This window comes from Notamacropus eugenii, chromosome 5, assembly GCF_028372415.1.
Source record: "Notamacropus eugenii isolate mMacEug1 chromosome 5, mMacEug1.pri_v2, whole genome shotgun sequence".
NCBI classification, from domain to species: Eukaryota; Metazoa; Chordata; class Mammalia; order Diprotodontia; family Macropodidae; genus Notamacropus; species Notamacropus eugenii.
Window position 1 is genome coordinate 101623057 of NC_092876.1, and position 8547 is coordinate 101631603.

Below are 8547 nucleotides of genomic sequence, written 5' to 3' on the forward strand. Positions count from 1 at the left end.
GAGTTCATCCAGATTCAATGAGAGGCTATTCATAGACTCAAGCACTAGAAACAGCTCTGATATTCAATGCCAACTGAGGCACAAGACAGAGAAATACAAATTCCCAAAAGTGTTGCCAGCTATCACGGAGGATATCCTATGCAAGCCCAAATGGAACAAGGATTCTCTGTGGAATGTTCCTATTTATGGAAATTATGCTGATTGCTTTAAAACCTAGAGTAGTACTTGACCTGCTCATTAAAATCTATGATTACTTGAAAGAGAACTTCTTATCAATCCATACAGGAAAAATTAATGGATGAAAAATGCCGATCATTCCAAATACATCATAGGTTTTGGAAGATTAGTCCACTGAGTTAGCGCATAAGGACATACATATCAGACAAGTTACTATAGATAGAAAGTGAGTCATGCCCAGAAAAGAACAGCAGGAAAAGAGCAGAATGAGTTGCATTTGGGAAACTGTACAATGCTTTCAATGATGCTAAGCTATTCCCTAATGCATAGACCTATCTTTCAACACAGTCTCTGAAGAAGCAAAGTTATAGATGACTAAAAGAGTAAAAGAGAAATGCATCGTGTGTATAAATTGACTGTAGAGTATTTTAAACTACAATCTATGTCTACAAAGGGATACACTGGTTATCTTCAAGGAACTATGTAATTGGAAAAGAATTAGAACTGTCATGGAAAAAGAGTGAAGAACAGAAAAAAACTTCAGTAATGTGCCCATGAGATCTAAAAAGTCCTAAAACAGGGATTCTTAACCTTTTTTGTGTGTCCACAGCCTCCTTGAACAGTTTGATGAAGCCTATGGACTCCTCAGAATAATGTTTTTAAATATATAAATGCATAAAAATATAAAATAAATAGGGTTACAAAGGAAACCAATTACACTGTATATAGTTATCAAAATATTTTTTAGAACTAAGTTCATAGACCTCAGATTAAGAAGTATCTTTCCTGGAGGCAGGCCTGTAGCACACTGGATAGAGCCTCAAAAAAGGATCTTTGGAGACCCTAAAGATGAAGGTTACAGAATTATAAGGCAAGAATGAAACGAGAGAAGTAACATATATGTTGCTGACATGACATTTCCATTGAAGTAGTAAAGTGAATACAAATACCTCAAAGTAAATACATCATTTTAATTTACTAGCACAAATCATTCACATAGTGATAAGCTCACATCAAAACTACTACCAGTAGTTACTCTATTTTAGAGAACATTAATCATTCGATTGGCTTCCCATCAGAATCACCACTAGCTAGTCTGCACATTGTCTTCCCATGTTGATATGCTAAAGATATGCTAAGTCCAGATCTCTGCTTCCTTTTCTCTCCCAAGAAAAACAAAAAGAAAATTTTTCCCAGAATTAAATGTCCTTCCAGTAGATATTCCATTAGACAAAATCTTGCGGCAGTTTTAGAACCAAGATCCGGAGGAAGAAGGATGTTCAATACAAAGTCATTGATTCTTGGGCAGGCTAAATGTTGGATGGTTTATCTTCTTGGATTAAAGTGCAATAGTCGAAAAGAATTCCTGCCACAAACCCTCTGCTTACAGATGTTTTATGTATATGCCTTTTTTTATGACCCTGCTATTACACATTCTTTATCTTGTGGTCTGTGAAAATGTAATAAAAAAAAGCTCTAAGTAATATCATTTCAAAAAGGAACAGATCAAATTGCCCTCTTGTTTTTAATATTACAGATTTTCTATTTTATGGATATGCTTAAAATAACAGTGGAAAGTATTTTTAAGTTTCTTTGAGTGACTTTAGTTGTGTTTTTATTCTTTCACTATCCTAGATCTAAGCACATTGGTCAATTTCCACACACACAAACTGTTAGTGTGAACAATTTCTTTATAGCTTTTTATTGTTTCCATTTTATATTTAATTCATGACAATACTGCCTTTTCCTAAGTGTTGGGTGGACCGAAAATAACATGAATTTTTCTCCTTTCTGCCTTTCTTGAAAGCCAAAGAATTTATCAAGAATTCAGGAGCCTGGCATATTGTAAGTCCTTAATAAACACTTTGTGATTGATTGACTGACCCTCAGTAAGAGCACAGCAGCTGCAAATTGAGGTGGTAGGTTATGTGTGCAATTTGGAATTAACTAGCAATAGGCATCTACTCTATGGTTGCAAATGATATTAATGTTATTGCTTAATTTTAAAATCTTTTCAATATTTCCTTAGTTGTCTTTAGGGGCAGCACATTGGTGGAAGGAGCCTTAGATCTTAAGCTCTGAAATAGAATCACACTCCCCCTGCCATTACCAAATCACTTCCTTAACCCTACTTCTCACTCTGGTCACTTCTTTTTCTCTGAATGTCCTCAACACTAATTAATCTGCATTATTATTTTAGTTTGCCCTGGTTTAAAAAAAAATGGTTTATAGCTGGTTCCTGAATTTCAGTGGGTAGATATATGTTATGGTCCATATATGGAAACCCAAAGATCATATAATCATTTTATTCAAAACTGAGGTATTTCAACAAAGGGATTGTAATAGAAAAACAACCATACTGATATACCAGATTTACACTAAGTAGAGTCAAGCAGTGAGTTCTTTAGAAGTTGCCTAGGAGACTTCTGGATTGTGAACATTTAGCTTACTCTGAAATCCACATTCCCTTATCTTTAATTGAGGCCACCACCATTTTCAAACCATACCCATCATGTTCACAACCCTGGAGTCATCCTTGACTCCAATTTCTCCCTCCTCCTCTCCCACTCAATCAGTTCCTATGTGATGTCAATTCTGCCTCCATAATGTCTCTCATACCCATCAACTTCACTTCACTCAGATGGTTACCACACTAGTTCAGGCCCTCATCATCTTTCACCTGGACTATTAAATCAATACCTACCTATGTGAACTTCAGGATTTTGATGTTTCCCTTCTCAGATCCATCCTCCACATGGCTGGTTCAATAGCTAGGTCACTTCCTTTCTCAAAAACTTCACTAGATCCTTACCACTATGAGGATAAATGATAAACTTCTTCACCTGTTATTCAAGGCTCTTCACAATGGCTCTAGCTTCCTGATCTAAACTTGTACCACATTATTTCCCTCTCATAAACTCTATGTTCTGGTCAAACTGACCTGCTTCTCTGCTGTACAAACTCAGAATTCCATTTCCCACCTGCATGCCTATGTATAGGCCATCACCTATACCTGGAATGTACTCACTCTTTAGCTCTGCCACTTCCTAAAAGAAGACTTTTCTTATTCACCTTAGTTGGTAATGTTTTCTCCTACCTCAAATTCTCCTCTATGGTACTTACTTATCTGTGTTTGTGGTGCTTTCTCTAGAACTATCACCAACAGGAATCCTCCAATTTGGTCAACTTAACCCTTGTCAATTTTTTTTAAGATGCCATCCTACACTGAATTGTATCCATATAAGCCAGAAAAGGAAGCACTCTTTACTTCCTTCTCCTCCCCACCTCCAAATAAGCACAAACATATTCTTAAAATATGTTGAAATGAGAAAATGTAAGATCACATGTACAGTTTCTAAATACCTTACCAAGATGAAGGTAGCTTCACTTAACCTCTTTCGGCCTTTGCTTTCTTATCTCCAGGGTAAAAGTATAGGACTAGGATCGGGATTTGACAGCCAATAGTCTGACAAGACAACTTTTAGTCAAAAGAAGTAAGGAATCTCTTCCTGTCTATTGAATTATCTCAGTATTATGCACATTTATAACCTACTATGCACAAGGAAATCATAGCTTTGGAGGTGAACATTCCACATCACTCAAGAAAAACAGATTGCAAATGTAAGCAGGAACCAAACATTGGGCAGTTGGATAGAAACAGACATGATAAAGTGGCAGATTTGGACAACACTGTCCTAACACCTGGCAAACTGTCTCTTGTATTAGGGAACCCCAAGAGCCAGATGTAAATTGCTTCATAGAACTCAGAGGTGCATTGTCAGAACTTTTGTTCCCTACTGTTGCTAAAGTTACAATCCAAGTAAGCATCTGTCTGCTTCCCCTTATACATATGGGAAGTCTACTGGCAAATGTTTATTATGGACTCTAACCCAAAGCCTGACTCTGAATTTGAACAATTTAAATTTTCAATTATTGTCACTGCTATTGGTTATTCTATGTAATATAATAGTATAGTAATATCATGAAATATTTTTAGGGATTCAAATGACAAAAAAAGAGAAAGAAAAGATGAACACTGAATATATTAACTTGAATAGTCATGTATTCATGTCAAATTTTACTATAACCTAAATATATCTCATATGCAATGAGAAACTGTCCACTAATTTTCAAAAAGTCAAATATAGAGCATCTGGTGAAAAACTACAGTATATTTGCCAGAAATTATCTGGCTGGTGATATATGCCAGGAAAGGCAAAAGGCAAAATAAATGAATAAAAATCACAACTACATTTGTTAATTGGAGGGGGGGAGGAGGGAAATCAAATAATACCAGGTCCATTAAGTTTTGCAACAAAACCAGAGAAAACATTAATAAAGGCTGCCTACATAAAAGACAAGACTTAAGAAGACTTCTTGAGTAATTTCCAAAATAAAATAGTTAAAAAAAATAAAAGGCATGTTGCTAATTTTAAAAAAATTTTACATTTAGAAACATTAAGATAGTTACATATATAACCCACTAGTAGGTTACTGTAGCACCAAGTACCCTGACACATCCAAGACAGCCTGCTAGCACAGGTTCTTAGATCTGCTTTTCTAAAAGGAAAGCAACTTTTGGGGAGCTAACAATCTTCTTTAATCACATATATCAACAGAGAAAATACAAGCAGAGAAATAAAGACCAACAGACAGGGCTTCTAACTGTCTGACCATAAGCAATACATACATCACAGATCAACAGACAGAACTGTCTGACCACTACATACATATATAGTTACCAAAGAGAGAAGCACCAATATCTGGGTTTTCAAAGTTGGTGGGGGGACATTAATGGCTACCCATAGTCTCATCTGGCAAAGGAACCTTCTTCCAAAGAGTAAGTCCCCAAAGAAAAAACCTCACCTCAGACTATAGATATACTTTTCAGAGCTGGAGGGCATCAAGACCCTCAGGACCCAGTGTCTCATTAACAATTTACAAAAGATGTGAACCTTCCTACAAAACAAGCCTCCCCTAATCAAGCAGATCTTATTCAACAAGTTATGAGCCACCATTCATCCTCTTAACCTGTAGCTATGGAACTTATTTTTTTTAATTAAGTAACTTCACATTTTATTGGCTAAATTTCATCTTATTAGATTTGGACTGCCATTCTAACTTGTTGAGATCTTTTTTTATTCTAACTCATTCATCAAATGTTTGAGCCATTTCTCTTTGCCTTGTTCATATTTCTTACAAATATGATAAACAACCAAGTTAATGTTAGAGATATTTAAGAGACGAGGACCAAGGACAGATCTCTAGTTTATTTTTCTTGATGAAGATGCCACTTAGTAACCAATACTTCCCTTTCTAAGCATTCACCGATATTCCCTTGAAGGGATTTTCTCAGGAATTAAAGTTAAGCTCCTCATGCTATAAGTTACAGAATCTCCCTCTTACGTTTTTTGAAAATCAAAACAACAGCTTTTCTCTATTTCATAATTTGTCAAAAAAAAAATCCACAATGAGTCTATAATATTACCTGTCACTTCTTTCAGTAGTTTTTCAAGCTCTGTTGACTTGAATTCATTGAAGGTATCCAGTTGGCCTTCAACCAACTTCTCCCTTGAATTTTAATTTCCTGTTATTTATTTGTTATACTAGTCTTTCCAATCTGAAGTATTCTTTTGAGCAGCATGCCTCTCTTCCATCATCCATCATTAACCCACCCACTCTGAGTTGTAGAAGAACCGAATTTGACCTTCACTTTTCCTTCAATATAGTTTACAAAGTATATCATTTTGTCTTTAGCCTTCATTTTCATCCTCAGCTTGTTCAGGACTGTAGTATTCCTAACACTAGCCTTATACTCATTGATATCCATCCCATATATGTATATCATGTGTATGTGTGTGTATATATATACATATATATTCACACACACGTATATATCCATTGATTCCATTTCATATGCATCCTTCTTAAAAATCTAAGTTGGTCTAAGTTGGTTAAATTCACATTGGCCTCTTTAGGACATTCCTTCTGTTCTTTTTCAACAGCATCACTTTTATTTGTATCATCAAAATTTCTTCCTTGAATGCAACCTGTCTTTCATAAACAAAGCTCCCTACAGAATATCAGATCACAGCATCTCACCTATTCATTCTCTGAACTCTCTTCAAATCTGTCTGGGTCTCAGTTTTCTCATCTACAAAAGGATGAAGTTGGAACTAAATTCATGATAGAAATAAATGATCTTTAACATATAATCTACCCTGTCAAACGTTAGGGTGTATATCAGATTATAATACGCTTTCTTTCTATCTATGAAGGATTCTAAGATCATGAAGGAGATACTTCCTGCCAAAGCGCCCATTATGTCTACTTTGGCAACCAAACCCATTAGTCCTACTTGTCAGGAATACTGTAAAGGAAAGAAATCATCTTTCAGTTGGGGGCCGAATGGGATGATTTATTTGATCCCTTCTGACTCTGGGATTAAGTGATTCTAGAGCAAGTGATAGCCTCACCATTAATTTCCCATTATCAGCACACCAGAATTGGCATATGTATATTCTTTGGTATACTACACTTATTTTGTTTAACTTGTCTCCATAGAGATTGTGAAACTTTGAGGACAGAGGTGATATTGTTTCTTTACTTAGCAAAACACCTTTATGATTATTTAGACAAGGGGCATTCATGGTAACGTTTTCTCAATCATTAAACGTTTATTAAATGATAACTATGTACCAGGCACTGTGCTAATCACAGCGGGTACAAAGGTAAGATAAAGGAAGATAAAAGACAGTCCTCATTCTCAAAGAGTTTACAATCTAACAGGGAAGACAACACACAGAGAACTGTGTATAAACATGTTATATGTAGGATAAATTGGAAATAATCAACAGAAGAAAAGCACTAGAATTATAACGGACTGGAAAAGGCTTCCTATAAAAGAATTGTTTTGGAATAAACATGTTGTATTACAGCAGAACTGACTATAATGAGCTTAGTTTTGGACATGATGAGTGTAAGATTTCCATAGCATGTCTAATCTGAGATATCCAATTGGTAGTTGGAGATTCACAACTGGAAATCAGTGGGGAGATTAGAGCTGGACCTCCATTTAGCTTCACGCTAGTATGTAAATTACAATTGATTACCATGTGGGGATCTTCCAGTATAGAAAATCCATTCATGAATATAGCTTAGCAGTTCATAAATAACAAAGTATTAGGGAGTTGCCTAGGATCCTGAGCTGTGAAATGACTTGACTATAGTCACACTGGCAGTATGTGTTAAAAGCAGAACATGACCTGAAATCTTGCTGACTTCAAGGTCTGCCCTCCATTTACTAATGTATGCTACCATTCACTGCTGATTATAGAATGTTACTAAAGTTATAAAGTTTAAAATTATAGGCTTTAAATTTTCAAATTGCCTATTTTGAATAAAATTTTATCCCTCATTTTTAAATTGACATTTTATCCAATGTCAATGCCAAATGGTACAGTAGATAGAGAACTGGGTCTAGAGTCAATAAGACTGTTCAAACGTGGTCTCAGATACTTGTAAGCTGTGTGACCCTGGCCAAGACTCTTTTTGCTTCAGTTTCCTCAGCTGAAAAATGGGAGTAATAACAGCACCTACACTACAGGGTTCTTGTGAGGATCAAGAGGAATTTGTAAAGTGCTTAGCGCACTGCCTGGCATTTAACAGGCTTCAAAAAAATGCTTATTGCCTTTCTTTTCCTTCCCTCCCCACCGCCACAAAATGTATCACTGTCCACTTATAAAAGAGAAAAAAAGTGGAAAAGTTACCAACATATCAAAAAAGTCTGATAATATGTGGAATGTTCCATACCCCATTGTCTCCCACCTCTGCAAAGAAGTGGCAGGAGGTGCTTCATCATGTTTTTTTTTTTCAGGCATTATAATTTTGGAAGAATCAATTTTGGTTGTTTAGTTTTTGTTGTTCTTTCAGTTTATACTGCCATACTTATTGTGTGTGTTGTTTTCCTTGTTCTGCTTACTTACTTCATTTTGCATCAGTTCATATCAGCCTTCCCATGCTTCTCTGCATTCTTAATGTTCATTTTTTTTTTTAGCAAAGTGAGATTCCATTACATTCACATGTTATAATTTGTTTCGCCATTCTCTGAGGGCCAAATATTTTGTTTATAGGGTTTTTTTTCTCTTACAAGAACTGTAGCTAATAGGATTTTGGTGTATATGGGATCTTTTCATCTTTGACTTCTTTGAGGTAAATGTTTAGCAGTGGAAATCTCTGGGTCTAAGAGTATGGACAGTCTACTCATTTTTTTACATTATTATAAACTGCTTTCCAGACTGATCAAAGTGCCTATATTTTTTCCAAGTGCTTATTTTTAAAAGTGAATATAATATCACAAACTTGCGGTGT

The 8547-nt window shown here is 35.5% G+C and overlaps 1 protein-coding gene across 1 annotated transcript in view; it reads right to left on the reverse strand.

The window, feature by feature from the left end:
- LHFPL6 (LHFPL tetraspan subfamily member 6) overlaps window positions 1–8547 on the reverse strand; it is a 284585-nt gene that overhangs the window by 144635 nt on the left and 131403 nt on the right. The window lies entirely within an intron of this gene.